This window comes from Ictalurus furcatus, chromosome 26 (genome assembly GCF_023375685.1).
Source record: "Ictalurus furcatus strain D&B chromosome 26, Billie_1.0, whole genome shotgun sequence".
Taxonomy (NCBI): Eukaryota; Metazoa; Chordata; class Actinopteri; order Siluriformes; family Ictaluridae; genus Ictalurus; species Ictalurus furcatus.
In genome coordinates this window covers 4157110-4176690 of record NC_071280.1, presented here as the reverse complement: position 1 = coordinate 4176690, position 19581 = coordinate 4157110, and positions in this window count along the sequence as shown.

The following is a 19581-nucleotide window of genomic DNA, read 5'->3' as shown; positions in this document are numbered from 1 at the left end:
GCTGTACAGATTAACCCAAGTACGTTTTTTTTCCAGGAGTATAATCACACAGATATTGCGAACTTTAACAATACAAAATTGAAAAAGAACACTGTATTACAGTGCATCTAACTGTGCAGGACAATTCCTCTGCTCTAGTCTGTAAGTAAGTAAGTAAGTATTTATTGGTATAATCTCCATGTATTTTTAACATTATTTGATTATTCATCATTATGACCTGTACCATTATCACTCTGTACAAGCTTTTCGTTTGTAATTTTTTGATCATTTATTGTAGCTTGCATTGTACAAGTGGCTTTTTTTCAGTGGTGGCACACCCCTCCCCTCCCTCTCTCTCACCCTCCCTGTTCCAATCTTCCCAAACCTCCACCTTCATCTCCAATGTCAAAGAGAAACTTTTGCTTCATTTAAAGATTTAAAAAAAAAAAAAGAAGTGTCTTTGTATGCCGTCTGCACTTTTTTTGAAAAAAAAAAAAGAAAGGAAGAAAAACGGAGGGCCAATACTGGTCTTCCCAGCTACTATTAGAGGAATTATTATATATTAAAAATGATCCATTCATTCTTAATATGTATTTTAATATGTTATCAAGAACAAATTCATAAATGATAATTGAAGTAATAATTATGTTGTGTAATACTATTTTAATGTAACACCTATTTTTATACAAGCATTCGCAATTCTCTCTTTTTTCCCCCGTTATTGTTTTTTTTTTCTTTCTTATTTCGATTGCTTTACACTTATTATTGCACTATATTGACCAAAATATGTTTATGTCATCAATAAATATGATGTCAGGTTCTTATATACATACATATATACACATTATTGTTGGCACATTTCCCTCAAGACAGTCATGAGGTGTCAAGTGATTTTAGGAGTTACATTCTCAATGCTAATCAATACAGAGTTGTAACCAGTGTTCAGAGGCATTCCAAAAACAATCAATGCTTCTTGAATAAACATTTCTTTTTTTCTATGCTGGAAAAACAAAGCAGGAAAAAAAACAACTGAAAGAGAAAACGTGCGGTTGAAGAAGGTTATTAGCGGTGAAAATTTAAAATGGCAAGGTTAATATTGCAATAGCTGCCGGCCATGTCATCCCCTCATTGCTTGTCTGCTGCATTTTAATAAGACATTCTGAAATCTCTTGATTGCATGAGGTTGCATTTTGACTTCTTACTGTAATGTGAGTTGTTACCTTGTAATTATTGGCATTCAGTTTATTTCTGGTTTAATGATTAAGGTTAATTGAGCTGAATCTAGTTCTGCAGAAAGAAAGTACAGTACTGTCAAACAACATCAACAACAACCATAACAACAAAAGGTTAATTCCTGGTATTCAGTGCCTTTTAGATCACCAAATGTTCTGACATGATTTTCGAAAATGAATAGTAGATTGAATTCAAGTCTTTACGAAAAGATTACCCAAATTATGGATACTTGGTTAGTTTACATTGTGTTTATTAGTTTTCCTTTTAATTTCATTTCACAGTGAAAATGGAAAACAAGGAAACAGCTTTTTACTTTGTTTTTTCTTTTTTTTTCCTTGCCATACACTAAAATAGGAAATCAATAATTTCATAAAATGCTTTTTAGACAAATAAAATATTGAATTGCTTTTAGTTGTTTCCAGTTGTTTCACCACACAAAGTCTAGAAATCAAATGTTCATGAATAAAAATATGCAGTACATTTCAGTGTCAACAGAGTCGACCTGGAAGTGCAAGCATGATATTCTACAGACTATTCTCTGGTTAGATATGTACTCTGAAATATTATACTGTTTTCATAAAAGATGGATCAATATATGCAGAACTAAACAGTGACCTAGAAAACCAATTATTTAAAAAAAAAAAAACAAATAAATTATTATTATTATTATTATTATTAATAATAATAATAATAATAATAATAATAATAATAATAATAATAATCATCATCATTCATCCACTGCCTCATTCTCCTTTACCATCACTACTTGCTATATTTTTTATTTTTAAAGCATATATTTTTAAAAGCAAAGCCGAATTCCTTGCTGTAATGAATTACACTGTATATCTTCTCTTTTTTACTTTTTTTGTAAAATGGCTGTGTTGAGTATTGGGGTTAGAGTGTGACCCCCCCTTCCTCCTTGTTCCAATGATAAAGAGCTCCACTTTCTCTCTTTCTGTCGACTCGAGGGCCTCGTTCCAAATCGCGACGTGACGCGGGGCCTTTTTATAGCCGCGGAAAAAAGGAAGGGGGACGAATCAGACCTGTTATGGCAGGACAGACCTTGACACGGTGTTAATCTCTGAATTGCTGCCAAGGGATTGGGACGTGATTAATTGGTGACGGTTACTAATTGTCAAGAAGAAGCTGCTTCTTTTTTTTAAATAGCGAATTAAATTTGGACCGATCCTTCACTGGCTTGGTCCCTGAAATGGGTCCCAGATCATCAGTTGCGTAAATACTAACCCTGGCATTATGGATTTGGACCACTCACGCCACTAGCGCACTAATTCTAGACCACTTAGAGCTCGTCAGCCCATATGGCGAGTTTAAAGAGGAGCAATCTGAACACGATGCAGCAGAGCTTGTGCATTGGGAATACGCAGCCAGCCGTTTACGATGATTATTTATTATTATTATTTTTGGCAGGGTTTGGTAATGGGCTCCATTTTGGCCCATGCTAGCAGAGGATTAGCACTGACGTTCAGGCCTTCAACAGTTTATGATCAAGCTTTTGTGTTTGCCCACTTCATAAACGCTAAAATATCCTGGGTTTTGGCCTAATTGTTGGTGAGGAGGTTTGGTTCATTTGGGTGAAATTAGATGTCTTTGCTTCTTGAATTGCTTTTTTTCCTGAAGTTAGGATTGTGAATGCTGAAATACACATGGATAAACCATATGTGAATCCATTGTTTCACTTTGGTTGTCGTTTTATCATTCAGATTGGATTTCCTCTGAATTTCTTACGTTTATCTTTAACAGCATGATTTATTTTATTTTATACAATAATCTATACAAAAACAACTGAGAAGCAGAGACAGAGGAAACAAAAAAATAACAGTTTCTGGTTATTTGGACCACCAAATGTTCTCAAAATAAAATATCTTTTAATCTTGTTGTTGATTTTTAAGTAAAAAAAAAAAAAACATTTTGAAAGATTTGAAAGAAACGACACTCGCCACAATAATCTTAATCTTTTTCTTTTTTCTCATCACATGTGTGGGATAGATGTTTTCCTTTTCATTTTTCTCTCTCTTATGAGTGGCTTAATAGTCCATAAATATGTAACTTCATATAGGCCTATTGTTTAAAAGAAGAAGAAAAAAAAAGTTTACTCACGTCCTAGTCCGCACCCTTCCATAGAAAAGGTCGAAGTAAACAAATATGGACTTTTTGTTTCATTTGCTTTGGAAATAAGAGCAAATTTGATTGCAGAATGAAAGAAATGAAGATTTTGGTGTGTACAGTATTTACAGAAAACCACGTATTTATTTATAGCACGTGATTTATTCTAGAGAAGCGAAGTTTGATTGGTTACGCAGTCATTTCTAGAATTAAATGATTTCTTCGTTTTGGACGAAGAGCTTAATTAGCAAAACCTCTGTTTGAAGGGCATCCTTTCAAAACTCAAATCACTTCTCTGTGATTAATGCATTCTGCATCAGCTGTCAATCAAAATTATCGTAATTCACCCGGCATCTACCCCCTCGCTAATTAATCGCCGTTACACACTCCGTGTGTGTGTGTGTGTGTGTGTGTGTGTGTGGGTGGATGTGTGGGCGGATCAGGATCCGTCACCACCAGCTACTGGCGTCGAGGTGACCCTGAGCGCTAACATTGCATCATGGGAAAAGAATAAAACATCACCGTCAAATGAGTAATGCTTTTAATCAACGCTCCGGGAGAGGAGTGATGTTTAATTTCTTAATTTATCCAGCGATTGTTTAACTTTGTCGCATTGTGATGGGGCGTTTGTGTGTGTGTGTGTGTGTGTGTGAGTGTGTGTTTGCCAACCAAGTTCAAGGAGAATAGGCTAATTGCGAAGGCAGAGATGATATCTGACAGGCACCAATGAGCCTCTTGATTAAACTAATCATGATGTTTAATGGAAGTCGGGGAGCCGCCGGGGAAAAAACAAATTTATTTCACAGGTTGAATAGTCATTTACAATACGGGGTGTGTGTGGGTGTGTGTGTGTGTGTGTTGCGTTTTCGGTGTTTGACCCTGGAAATGAGCGAGACCGTGTTTCTGTTTACTCCTTGATTTGTTCTTGTGTTTAGACACTCTACTTCTCATGTGTCCATGTCGTCACTCTGTCTGTTCCAGCTCGTGGGTTTCGATGGATTTCTCTCTCTCTCTCTCTCTCTCTCTCTCTCTCTCTCTCACACACACACACACACACACACACACACACTGCTTTATCAGCTCATGCCTGCGTTTGTTTGACCAGAGCTTATCACTGGAAATGTACTGCGTCATTGTGTAGGACCGGGACAATTTACCGATATAATGCTACCACCACATTGGAAACAGTGATATCAGTCACATAATAGTAATAATAATAATAATGATAATAATAATAATAATAATAATAATAATAATAATAAACATTTGTGCTTATTAACCAACAGATATTTCCCCCCTACTTTTATGCTTATTTCAGATCATTTTAATACTAATTAAAATTAAATGAAAATTAATACTATAATTAATAGATATTATTGAAATGCACTTGCTAGGTTTTTTTTTTTTTTTTTTTAAAGCAGTGTGTAAAAATTTTAAACTGACTCATGACAAAGTTCCTCTGAGATCCAAAAGAGTGATAATCATTATGTAATGAATATTTGTTTTAAGCCCACTTAATTAATAAAAGTGATTGTTTTTTTATTCGATTTTAGTAATTCTTTAATTCTATATATTTTCTAATGTATACTAAAGCTAATCACCTAAATTATATTACATATATTAACTTTAGCCTGTTTAAAGCTCTTTGATTCTGAAAGCCGCTTATCACAAGACACTAAATCTAAAATTGGCAGTTAATTAAAGAATGACCAACAACTGACTTTAAACCAAACCCAGAATTATTTCCCTGAAAATCAAAACGATTTATTTGGATTAGTACCAAATTTTCATTGACATATTTTAGTTTGATTGGCATATTATGTAGATGTAGAAAAAAGCTTCTTCTTCTTTTTTTTTTTTTTTTTTTTTTTTTTTGCATAAAATTGGTAGCACAGTTTAACTCAATCAGGAATATTTATTTATTAATTTACAATGCAGATACAAATGAAAAAGCCAAAATACAAAAAGGTAGAATAATATCAATAGACTTTCCAAATGACATTTAATTATTTCTTCATATTTTATTTAATTAACATGTTGAGATGTTAATATTTATTAGCAATAAAACAGTTTATACAGTCCACTTCAAAAGTATTGGCATGGTAAGATCAGTACTTTTGGTTTTGCAATACAGTGAAGACATTTGTATTTGAGATCAAAAGATGAATTTCAGCTTTCAGTTCCTGAATGCAATGTGTGAAACAACTTAAAACATGGCACCTATGGTGGTAGACCACCCATTTTTAGGTGAGCAAATGTATAAAGAGTCTTTAAGTAAGTAACACTTAATATTTGGTTGCATATCTCTTGCTTGCAATAACTGCATCAAGCCAGTGACCCACTGAAATCACCAAACTGTTTCATTGTATTTTTGTGAAGCTTTTCCAGGCTTTTACTGCAGCTTCATTCAGTTGTTGTTTTGTTTCAGGGGGTTTCTCCCTTCAGTCTTCTCTTCAGGAGGTGAAATGTTGCATAACTGGGGTAAAGTCTGGTGATTGGCTTGGCCATTCCCTTGTGCAATGGCTCTGGTAGATTTCCCCTCTTTTCTCAGCTTAAAAATGGCTGCTTCTCTCCCATAGACAGCTCTCTGGTCTTCATGTTGGTTTGCCCTTTTTAACAACAAATGCAGTCTTCATAGGTGAAACACAGGGCTCAAACCAAGAGTAGATGTTCAGAGCTATGAAATCTTTAAACAATCAATTTAACAGGGCACACCTGGGTAACAGGAAACACCTGTTGGTCACGTTCCAATATTTGTAATCATGAATGTGAACCTACAAATGTGTTTTCAATGAAAGGTGCCATGTTCTAAGTTGCTTAACACATCTAGATGTAAACATGAGGAAATGAGAGCTGAAAGTTCGATCTATCGTCTCAAATTCATCTTTAGATCTAGAAAAAAATGTCTTCAGTATATAGCAAAAAAAAGAAAAAGTAAAAAAAGAACTCACCTTACCTTTCCAATACTTTCGGAGGGGACTGTATAATTCTGCTAATGTTTATATAACAATGTACATCTATATATTCCACTGATGTGTATAGAACAATAATATTTATAAAATATTTTTATATACCAATATAAAAAAATTGCTAATGTTTTGTATTTGTATATAATAGTTTATATAATTCTGTTAATGCTAATATAACAATAATATTTATAACATATTTTTTTATATAACAATATATACAGTATCTCACAAAAGTGAGTGCACCCCTCACATTTTTGTAAATATTTGATTATATCTTTTCATGTGACAACACTGAAGAAATGACACTTTGCTACAATGTAAAATAGTGAGTGTACAGCTTGTATAACAGTGTAAATTTGCTGTCCCCTCAAAATAACTCAACACACAGCCATTAATGTCTAAACCGCTGGCAACAAAAGTGAGTACACCCCTAAGTGAAAATGTCCAAATTGGGCCCAAAGTGTCAATATTTTGTGTGGCCACCATTATTTCCCAGCACTTCCTTAACCCTCTTGGGCATGGAGTTCACCAGCGCTTCACAGGTTGCCACTGGAGTCCTCTTCCACTCCTCCATGACGAAATCACGGAGCTGGTGGATGTTAGAGACCTTGTGCTCCTCCACCTTCAGTTTGAGGATGCCCCACAGATGTTCAATAGGGTTTAGGTCTGGAGACATGCTTGGCCAGTCCATCACCTTCACCCTCAGCTTCTTTAGCAAGGTAGTGGTCATCTTGGAGGTGTGTTTGGGGTCATGCTGGAATACATGCTGGGATCATGCTCTGCTTCAGTATGTCACCATACATGTTGACATTCATGGTTCCCTCAATGTACTGTAGCTCCCCAGTGCTGGCAGCACTCATGCAGCCCCAGACCATGACACTCCCACCACCATGCTTGATTGTAGGCAAGACACACTTGTCTTTGTACTCCTCACCTGGTTGCCGCCACACACGCTTGACACCATCTGAACCAAGTAAGTTTATCTTGGTCTCATCAGACCACAGGACATGGTTCCAGTAATCCATGTCCTTAGTCTGCTTGTCTTCAGCAAACTGTTTGCGGGCTTTCTTGTGCATCATCTTTCTGGGATGACAGCCATGCAGACCAGTTTGATGCAGTGTGCGGCGTATGGTCTGAGCACTGACAGGCTGACCCCCCCACCCCTTCAACCTCTGCAGCAATGCTGGCAGCACTCATACGTCTATTTCCCAAAGACAACCTCTGGATATGACGCTGAGCACGTGCACTCAACTTCTTTGGTCGACCATGGCGAGGCCTGTTCTGAGTGGAACCCGTCCTGTTAAACCGCTGTATATTCTTGGCCACCGTGCTGCAGCTCAGTGTCAGGTTCTTGGCAATCTTCTTATAGCCTAGGCCATCTTTATGTAGAGCAACAATTCTTTTTTTCAGATCCTCAGAGAGTTCTTTGCCATGAGGTGCCATGTTGAACTTCCAGTGACCAGTATGAGGAAGTGTGAGAGCGATGACACCAAATTTAACACACCTGCTCCCCATTCACACCTGAGACCTTGTAACACTAACAAGTCACATGACACCAGGGAGGGAAAATGGCTAATTGGGCCCAATTTGGACATTTTCACTTAGGGGTGTACTCACTTTTGTTGCCAGCAGTTTAGACATTAATGGCTGTGTGTTGAGTTATTTTGAGGGGACAGCAAATTTACACTGTTACACAAGCTGTACACTCACTACTTTACACTGTAGCAAAGTGTCATTTCTTCAGTGTTGTCACATGAAAAGATATAATCAAATATTTACAAAAATGTGAGGGGTGCACTCACTTTTGTGAGATACTGTACATTTAGTTAATTTTTATTAAACAGTTTGTCTAATTCTGTTCATGTTTATATAACAATGTTTATAATATATTGTTTATATATATATATATATATATATATATATATATATATATATATATATATATTATATACAGCATATAAATTCCGTTAATGTTTAAATGTTTACTATATAATATTTATTTAATGTTGATATACAGCAGAGCTATGGGAATAAAGCAAAAATAACACGTTTGTGCATGCTATAAGATTGTATTACAAGTAAGCTACATTATTAACAAGCCTTGTAGCTCCAGCGCAACACTAAAGCGGCGAACGTCAGACCTTGAACATGTTTTTGAAGAAATATCTCTTTAACAAGTGCAAAGAGTTTCAATAAGTGAGGTTTTTGATCTATAGTCAGCTTTACACTGTGTGTAAGTGAAGGCCAGCGATCCTGCATGCATCTCAAATTTCTTCTGATTTGTTGCAAATCGAATCTCCATTTTGCCTCGTTGTTGTCCTGACATCACTGTATGAACCTTTAGATGTGAAAAGAAAAAAATATAATTTTATTTTTATTTTCTACCCAAAATCGATCCTATATATCCTATATTTAAGTGCCCTTTAAAAACATCTTCACTACACAAAACTGTTTGTTTGTTAATTATAAAAAAATAAGAGGTTTATATAAGTTATGATACATATTTTTAATTACAGGTGATAGGACATAAAACTATATCATTTCGTTTTTATGGATAACTCATGTCTGTTTTATGAAGAAATTATTATTTTGCAGAAGATTTAAAATGTAAACGCTTAGACAAATGGTCACTGAGGACACATGATTTTAATAAGCATAAAACTGCATGATTAATTGTTAAGCAATTAGGTTCAGCAATTTTAGAATTAGGATTTAGAGACAGAAAAAAAATCACACGAGTCCTACTTCATAACCAGAACAAATGCTGTCCCAGAACAAATGCAAGAATACATCCTCCACTGAAGCATCTCTAGTTGAGAAGTAAAACAGCATTAATAAAACACTATTAATCTTGTAAAGTTTAAAATCCTTTAAAAATGGATCTTTGATGGTTTCTCTCATGATCCGTATGATAACAAGCGTGTGTGTGTGTTTGTGTCTTTATCTGTGTGTGTGTGTGTGTGTGTGTGTGTGTGTGTGTGCACGCAAACAGGAGTCATTAACATTTTTATTTCACTGCAGAACAACTGTTATTTTTTTATTTACTGTATGTCCTGTAATAATTACAGTCATATGTCCTTGATTGCCCTTTGTTCAACATTCCTAAAAAATCCATAAAATAATAATGTCAAATTAGACTCGTTAATGTGTACAAATGTAGAGTTTTCACTGAATTGTGATAAAAACAAAAAAAAACATCCAGTGAACAGAAGTTCTGCAGGCTTTTTGGAACTGACAGGAAATCGGTAGAAACTTAAATAAGCACTCTTTACATTCATGGTAAGCTGAAAAGCATCTCAAAACACACAACAGGTCAAACCTTGAGGTGGATGGGCTACATCAGCAGAAGACCACATTGGGATCCACTCCTGTCAGCCAATAGCAGGAATCTGACGCTACCGTGGGCGCATGCAAACTGGACATCTGAAGATTTGAAAAAGTGTCTCCTAGTCTGATGAATCTCAATGTCAGACGGTAGGGTCGGAATTTGTTGTCAAGCATGAATCCATGGACCTGACCTGCCTTGTGGCAACAGTTCAGGTTGTTGTTGTTTTTGGTGGTGGTCTAATGGCATGTGGAATGTTTTCTTGGTACATATTGGGCCCTTTAACACCAATTGAATATCAATGCTTTGATTTCCACAATATCTGAATATTGTTGCTGACCACATTCATCCCTTTATGGCTACAATTTACTCATCTTATAATGGTTAGTTGGGATGTAAGGGAATGGGAGATTTGCAGCATGAATGTCCAGCAATCATGCCATGTCAAGAAGTTGCCCCTACTCACTACTAGTATGGTGTTCCTAGTAATGTGGTTGTTGAGTGTATTTTGGATAAATGCTGATATTAATGCAAGCTCTGCCCATGTTAACCTTTTTAAGAATTGTAACATCTAAACACACTTTATTGTCATTCTATTATTAACAGCTCTCCCACCAGAGTACTTTTCTATAAAATCACACCATTTATGCAACTCGACCTTCAGTCACAGATGATTCATCTCATGATTCACCAAGGATATTAATGTTAGTTTTTTTTTATGATCCAAGTCTTTTTCTTTTTAAGGGAAGGCCGGACAAAGGGTCATTCATGAGACGCCATTTTATAATTATCATAAATTTGCGAATTAAATAATGACCCATTTATCCAAAGCCATTTCAACACCACGCTTTAGAGAGATAAACTGCACACAAGCTGTAATTCATGGCCGTGTTGACTTAAGATTTTTTTCTTCCCTCTGCTTCCTGTCTTTAAACAATAAAGCTCTCTGCTAATAAAACACCGACTGATGAAATGGTAAAAACACTGGATTTTCAAGGCACAGTGAGGCCAAAATGAGCATAAAATGGTGTGAAAATAATTATTTTTATATAAAGAAATTAAAAAGCTTAAAACATGTTTACAGAAAAAAAATACCATATTTAAGTACCATAAGAAAAAAAGGATTACAATTTAAAATGCAAGTTTGTGTATATACAGTGTATTTTTTCATTTTTATTTAATACATACAGTGCCCTCCGGTAATATTTGCACCGTTGGTAAATATGAGTAAAGAAGGCTGTGAAAAATTATCTTTATTGTTTAACCTTTTGATTTTCTGTTAAAACAAATCACAAAAATACTCTGCTCTCATGGATATCAAACAATTGCAAACAAGACACAAGTTTATTCATAAATATATATCTTTGTTAAATATAGGTGCAAAAATTATTGGCACCCTTTTAGGCAATACTTTGTGCTACCTCCCTTTGCCAAGATAACAGCTCTGAGTCTTCTCCTATAATGCCTGATGAGGTTGTAAAATACATGGCAAGGCATGTGAGACCATTCCTCCATGCAGAATCTCCTTCAAATTTTGAGGTCCACACTGGTGGACTCTCCTCTTCAATTAACCCCACAGGTTTTCCATGGGTTTCAAGTCAGGGGACTGGGATGGCCATGGCAGGACCTTGCTTTTGAGGTCAGTAAACTATTTTTGTGTTGATTTTGATGTATGTTTTGGATTATTGTCCTGCTGGAGATCCAACCATGGCCAACCATTTTAAGCTTTCTGGCAAAGGCAGTCAGGTTTTCATTTAATATCTGTTGACATTTGATAGAGTCCATGATACCATGCATCCCAACGAATTGTCCATGTCCTCTGGCAGAAAAACAGCCTGAAAACATTAAAGAGCTACCACCATATTTAACTGTGGGCATGAGGTACTTTTCCATAAGGCTACCTCTATGTGGGCACCAAAACGTCTGGGTTACGCATGTAAACCTGTTCCCTGAGAAGGGAACGAGATGTTGAGTTTAGCATAACAAAATGGGAGCACCCTCACACGTGACCGGCATCTGAAGCTTGTGTAAAATCATGCCTATTAATAGGCCTGCCGTGATCAGGTGACATGGCAATTAAGCACGTCACGTGATATATATATATGGCACCTGTGAACCGTGCCATCAGCCTCTATTATCTGAAGTGAATGCACAATTGACAGGCCTGCCCTGGTATGACAAAGCTACGCAACGTCTCGTTACCTTCTCAGGGAACAGGGTTACATGCATAACCCAGATGTTCCCTTTCAAAGGGAACTCCATGTTGTGTTTAGCATAACGCTATGGGAATGAGAATACCCACTCCTTCATACCGAGGGTACAGCCTGTTCAAAAAGACCCAAGACACTCGAGCCTGGGGTGGAATGAATAACAAGGCTGTAATATCGAATGAATGTGTGTGACACAGAACACCCTGCAGCAGCACACACATCCTGTAAGGATACCCCATTGGACAAAGCCTTCGAGGAGGCGACCACCCTAGTGGAATGAGCCCTTATGCCCAGAGGCATAGCAAAACCGCGCACCTCATAAGTGATAGAGATTGCTTCCACTATCCAATTAGAGATGCGTTCCTTTGATAAAGCATCACCTCTACTGTTGCCGCCAAAGCAGAGCAGCAGCTGCTCTGACTTATGTCACTGGCCGGAGCGGTGGATGTAAGTACAGAGAGCCCTTACTGGACACAGCAGGTGCATCCTCTCTTGTTCCCATGTGAGGAATGGAGGAGGGCAGAAAGCCTGTAACATCACAGGCTGGGCAGCAGATGTAGGCACCTTAGGAATATAATCCGGCCTAGGATACAGGAAGGCCTGGGCTAATCCAGGGGTAAAGTCAAGGCAGGAAGGGGCAACAGAGAGAACTTGTAGATCTCCTACTCGCTTGAGAGATGTCAGGGCCAGCAGAAGAGCTACCTTTAGAGTCAGAAGCTTCTCAGAGGCTGACTCTAAGGGCTCAAATGGGGCCCCTGACAGACCTTCCAGGACCACAGAAAGGTCCCAGGAAGGTATTCGTGGCCTATAGATGGGCCTCAGCCACCTGATACCATGCATAAACCTCGAAGCTAGAGTATGTTGCCCCACATAGGCTCCATCAACAGGGGCATGGCTGGCTGAAATGGCAGCCACGTAAACCCTGATTGTAGAAGGAGCCCACCCTGCTGAGAAACGTCCTTGTAAGAACTCCAGGACTGTAGCTATTGCACAGTTCACTGGATCTAGCTAGCATTCCTCACACCACAAGACAAAATGCCACCACTGGAGCGCATACAATTTCCTCATGGATGGTGCACTAGCATTCAACATGGTCTCTACAACCGCAGTTGTGAGACCAAAATCTATGAGCTGGTGCCCCTCAGGGGCCAGATCCACAGTTTCCATAGTTCCGGCCGAGGGTGATAAATCAGCCCTCCGGCTTGAGACAGTAGATCCCTGCTGATGGGAATCTCCCAAGGAGTACCATGTAGCAGGGGTATTATCTCTGAGAACCATATTCGAGTTGGCCAATAAGGTGCTACTAGCAGCAGACGTAGACGGTCTTGGCAAACTCTCGACAGAACTTGTGGGAGCAGAGTGATCGGAGGAGAAGCGTACAGATGTGACCTTGGCCACATGTGCACCATGTCCAGCCATAATCGTGCAGGAGGAGTGAGGGCGAACCAAAGCGGGCAATGTGTTGCCTTCTCAGAGGTGAGAATGTACATTGCACTCACTGACAAAACTTTCCGTCTGCCCAGAGAAGAATTAGTTGCGCCTGCCTGAACAGGGGGCACAGACAACATCCTCCCTGGTGGTCAATATATGAGACCACCGCTGTGTTGTCTGTAAACACATGGTGACCTCTCAATTGAGGAAGAAGGAATTTCAGTGCTAGAAATATGGTCCACATTTCTAGGCAATTTATATGCCACTAGAGATGAGGACCGCTCCAGAGACCATGAGCTGGACAGCCGTCTAAGAGCGCGCTCCAGCCCGTGAGGGAGGTGTCTGTCATTACCGTCTTGCGCTAAGGAGACACCCCTAGAGTGTGACCCAAGGCTAGAAACCGGGGACACTTTAAATTCTCAGAGCATGTAGGCATCGCCGCGTGACACTGATTACTCTCAGAGGGAAACCCCCAACATCTCCACCACCAGTGAAACGGTCTCCTGTGCAATAGGCACAATGGTATGACATTGGCTGCTGCTGCCATAAGCTCCAGTAGTCTCCCATAAAAACTGGAGGGGATGCCAAGATCCAGCTTTATCTTTCTCAGTGTTGATAGGACTGACCCTACGCATGTTGGGGATAGAAATGCCCTCATCGTAGTAGAATCCTTATAACCCCTAGAAAATTTGTCCACTGCACTGGAGAAAACATACTTTTCTGAGGTTCAACCTGAGCCCCAAGCTCTTCATGTAGGCGAGAACAACATCTCGATGTTGAACCACCAGTTCCCTGGATCATGCTAGAATTAACCAGTTATCCAGGTAGTTTAGTACACGGATGACAGTACACAGTTCAGATGACGCATATCTAAAATTGGCCGCATACTCCCATATTTTTTGCGGCTCAGGAAATAACGGCTGTGAAAACCTCCCTCCCTCAGGGAACGGGGTACATGTTCTATGGCCCCTTTGTCCAAGAATGATCTTGCTTCCTGCGCTAATGTCAGGCTCTGGTCTGTGCTGACTACTGTGGTGAGCACACCTCTGAACCGGGGGGGTCGAGCTCTGAACTGGACCTGGTGACACTTTTCTACAGTAGACAGAACCCATGGAGACAAATTTGGCAGTACTGAAGCCACGCAGCCAGACGGTTTTTCAGTGACGTTAACTATTTCACATTCTATTGGAGGGAAAGCATCAGATTTTCGTTGCCCTGTGACAGCTCACTGACCAGAGAACGCTGAAAATTTGGGACAGCCTTGGCTAGAGGAGGGCCTACAGTAGCACTGGGGGCTAACTGCCCTAACAACCTTATGTCCCCTGATACATCCCTCCACAGCCCCTCAGGACCGCTCCTCTTTGTCTGCTTTGCCTTTATGACCATTCTCAAATCAGGCCTAGTAGCAGGCCACTACTGTGGCTGCCCGGTTCCCCTGGCTGTCTGCTGTGGTTGGCAGGCTGCCGAACTCGCCTTCTGTGTCTCCCTTGCACTAGCACTGGCCCGGGTGAACTTGACATAACAGGGAAGGAACTGGCTGAATCCTGCCGTATGTCGAGCTCACTCAGCAGGTCTGCTTGGTAGGCCTGCAACACTGTCATTGTCTGCAGTGACCCACAAGCAAGACCCACTACTGCATAGGCCTTGCCCACCAATGCCACGGTGGCCTTACATGGCTTGGATGGCAAAGCCGGCCCCCCTAAATTACCTGCCATCGATGGAGAGAGGTAGCTTGCAAGCGCCTCGTCCACCTTCAGCATAGCTAAATAGCCATGCCATTTATTCCCCACAATGGCTTTTTGAATAATCCAACATCGTGGGGTTATAAATACGGCTTATGCATGGTTTTCCCCAGAAGCCTGATATTTTGTCATGCACTTCTGGAAGAAAGTTTTGTGCAGTGTGAGGGATTTACTTTCACTGGGGAGAAAAAAACTCATGCAGCCTTAGTAATCACTTCAAGCAGCTCTTTATATGCTGCTCTCAGTTTTTAGCACATCCTTCTGGCTCCTCGGAGTCAGAGAGGAATTATTATTTATTCTTTTATTTTTTTGTGTTTTTTTTTTTTTTTTTGGCTTTCCATAGCAGAAGGAGGAGTCACGATGCAAGCTCCAAAATCCAGCAGAGAGCTGGATCGGGAAGAAAGAGCAAGAGATAGAGCAGTGCTTGCCTCTGGCTCCTCTTCCAGATCCATAACAGATCCCCCGGACCTGAGACGGCTAGCTGCCTCGGCAGCGACCGGCCCAGATCCGCGAGGCTCTGAAACCCAACTCGCTGCGGCTTCCAAGAAGAGAGTGAGTTGCGAGCGGAGCTGCCTAATGTAAGGCATTACAATGCGCACAGTCAGACCTCTCGAGGGCTGCCATGGCATGCTCAGACCTAGACACTTCACACAGAAAGTGTGCACTCCTCCCCCACGATGAAACGGGAGTAAGGTGTAACACACTTCCTGAATTCTCTCACTCATATTTTTCTCTAGCGCTCATTCTTTTTTTTTTCTTCTATTTTTTTTTTAAAGGGATAAAAAAGTCCAGAGATTTTGAGAAAGTATAGAGAAGAAATGAAGCATCTTTTTGTTTCTTTACAAAAACAACCGGCCTGCTATTAGGCCTGATCTAAGAATGGTCATAAAGGCCAAGCAGACAAAAGAGGAACGGTCCTGAGATGCCGTGGAGAGTTGTCCCTAAAGTTAACGTCACTAAAAGACCGTCTGGCAGTGTGGAAACTACTGCCAAATGTGTCTCTATGAGTTCTGTCTACTGTAGAAAAGGGTTACTGGGTCCAGTTCAGAGCTCAACCCCCCGGGTTCAGAGGTGTGCTCACCACAGTAGTCAGCACAGACCAGAGCCCGACGTTAGTGCAGGAAGTAAGATCATTCTTGGACAAAAGGGCCATAGAACATGTACCCCGTTCCCTGACGGAGGGCGTTTTTACAGCCGTTATTTCGTATGTGGCCAATTTTAGATTTGCGTTATCTGAACTGTACTCTTCGGACATACAGGTTCAAGATGCTGACGCCCAAACTTATCATTCCACAGATTCAGTTTGAGGACTGGTTTGTGACGATAGATCTGAAAAGTGGATATTTCCACATAGAAATATCGCCCAGTCACAGGATCTTCCCGGGGTTTGCGTTGGAGGCAATGCACAACAAGATTGGGTTCTTCCCTTCAGGCTAGCTTTATCCCCTCGCACCTTCACAAAGTGCATGGATGTCGTTCTGGCTCCATTGTGACTCCAGGGCATCCGTGTACTAAACTACATGGATGACTGGTTAATTCTAGCACGATTCAGGGAACTGGCAGTTCAACATTGAGATGTTATTCTCGCCCACATGAAGAGCTTGGGGCTCAAAAAAGTATGCTTTCTCCAGTGCAGTGGATAACTTTTCTAGGGGTTATAAGGATTCTACTACGATGAGGGCGTTTCTATACCCAACATGTGTAGGGTCAGTCCTATTAACATTAAGCAAGATAAAGCTGGATCTTGGCATCCCCTTCAGTCTCTATGGGAGACTATTGGAGCTTATGGCAGCAGCAGTCAACGTCAGTTGACAGTTGGGCCTATTGCACAGGAGACCATTTCAGTGGTGGCTGAGAAGTTGGGGGTTTCGTCCGAGGATGAAACCTCTGAGAGTAATCAGTGTCACGCGCCGATGCCTACGTGCTCTGAGAATTTGGAAGTGTCCCCGGTTTCTAGCCTTCGGTCACACTCTAGGAGTGTCTCAGCGCAAGTCAATAATGACAGACACCTCCTTCACGGGCTAGGGCGCGGTCTTAGACAGCTGTCCAGCTCACGGTCTCTGGAGTGGCCCTCTTATGGAGTGGCATATATATTGCCTAGAAATGTGGGCCATAGTTCTAGCATTGAAATTCTTTCTTCCTCAATTAAGAGGTCACCATGTGTTTACAGACAACAAACCGGTGGTCTCATATATCGACCACCAGGGATTTTTCTTTAAATGGATATCAGTTCCAATAGAGTTCTACTCAGAACCTTTTCTGAAAGGGAAAACCCTCTGCTATATGGTTCCACATAGGATCTTTAAACACACACCAAAGAAGAAGGTTCCTTGAAGACCCATTGGATGTTTACTGGTTTAAAACTTTTTAAAAGTGGTTTTACTTGGGAAACCATCTGATATATGAGTGTACCTGTACAAGTAAACCCATATATCAGATGGTCTAAAGGTGTAAAGTTTCCCTTAGAGACACATCAAAGAAATGAAGTAAAATGCTCTTAATTCTTCTTTTAAATGGTAATATGTTCTAGAATACCAGAACCCATCTCTAATATGATTCTACACATTGTATGATCTTTAAGAGTTCTTCTAGTGGGGAAAATCAAAGAGCAATGGTCTTCAGGGTTTCTTTAAATAGATAACTATCCTTATATTTAACTTTTGAACACTGTTCTATTGGAAAGCTCTCAGTTGTAGTGTTCTATGTAAGATCTTTAGACCCAACGAAGACGGTCCTTTTAGGGTTCCTTGGATATTTACTGGTTTAAGCTTTCTAAAGTGGTTTTACTTGGAATCTTTACTGAAAGGGAAATCACCTGATATAGGGTTCTACAAAGAAGGTCTAAGGGTTCTCTTAGAGACAAACCAAATAACTGAAGTGAAATGTTCATCTTTTTTTAAAAATGGCTAACAAGTTCTGTAACAAGCTTCTACTTGGAACCTTTTATAAAAGGGAAACAGTGTGGTACAGTTTTGCATACATCCTTTAAGGGTTCCTCCAGAGGGACAAATCAAAGAACATGGATCCTCTGGGGCTGTTGGACTTTTAAGAGTTCCATTAAAAAGACAAACTGTAGAACAGAAGAAAACATTTTCTAAATGGATTTGAATGGTTCTATCATTCTAACGTTCTAATCTACATTGAACTTTAATCATAAACAGAAGTTTAGTCCAAAACAACTCCTAATTAGAGTGAAGAAGTCACTGTTTATATCCTACACAGTCACTTAGAGATGGAGTGAAAAACTGAAATGATATTGTGTATGTTGGCTTGGAACGAGCAATCAGATGTAGGAAAGTAGAACCATAGCGTACTTGTTTTAATTTGCTCCTGAATAAACATTCTTCAGAACAGTAAATCCCTCCCACCTCATCTTCTCTTTTTCCTAAATGTTATGTTGATTAGCATCACCGCTGAAATGTGCTGTTAAAGTTCAGGAATGTGATTAGCACCAATCGAACTACACCTTCCGTTTTATTGATCTGTTGATTCAGGATCAAGGAGTTCCGCTTCTTGCAGATGACACGTAAATCTCCATAGATCTCATCAATACTTAAAAGCAACCATGAATGCTAACATGTGCTAAAGCATGCCAATTAGCCACAGTGCATATTTGCAGAAGATTTATGAAGTCTCCTTTAAAAGACATGGAGTTTATTGACATGGATGAAAAAAAAATGTGGAAAAAATTCTTAGATAATTTGTAAAATAACATTTGACATTGTGATACCTTTAATGACATAATGACATTTGATACCTTATTTTATATAGCAACAGTAGCTAACGACAAAGATAGCAAGATATTTAGCTATGTGTGTTTGTCTAGCCAGTTAGCTGTAGTTACTATTATAGGCCTATTAGCTAGCAAGCTATTTCCACTTAGCTAACATTACATTTAATGCTTTATTTTACACCACAACACAGCTGAGTTCTCGAATCAGAAGGTATAATTTTATATAAGAGCAGCTCTGACATTATACAGGTACATATGTATGCTTAGCTAGTTAGTTATCAGAACTTACTTATAGCAGGTTCTATAGGGTTTTACTTGGAGACTTTTCTGAAAGAGAACCCCTCTCTATTTTATGGTTCTACCTAGGACAATTATGGCATGTACATCCATTTTGAAACATATTATTGGCTAGCTTGCTATTTGTCCTTAGCTAACAGCTTTTGCTAGCTAGCTATTTATATTCAATGGTCTTTTTTATCATAGCAGGCTTGTGTGTCATGGCTAGTCAAATGTAAATCCATAAATAGCAAACTAGCATAGTATTTAGCATCTATGACTGCATAAAATACAGGACAGTGAGTATAAAAAAGTCTACACACCCCTGATAAAAACTTCATAAAATATTTTGTAGTGCTAGGCTATTAGCTGTTCTTGGCTAACAGATTTAGCTACTAGCTAAAGTATATTTAATGCTCTGTATGTTTAATGCTAATGCACTTTTTGTTAGCTAGCTATTTATGTTTATCTAATATACACTAATTGCAGCTTCTGATACAATTTTCTTGTTACCACTGCTTACACGAAGGTCACATGGTGTGTTAGCTGTCTTGCATTC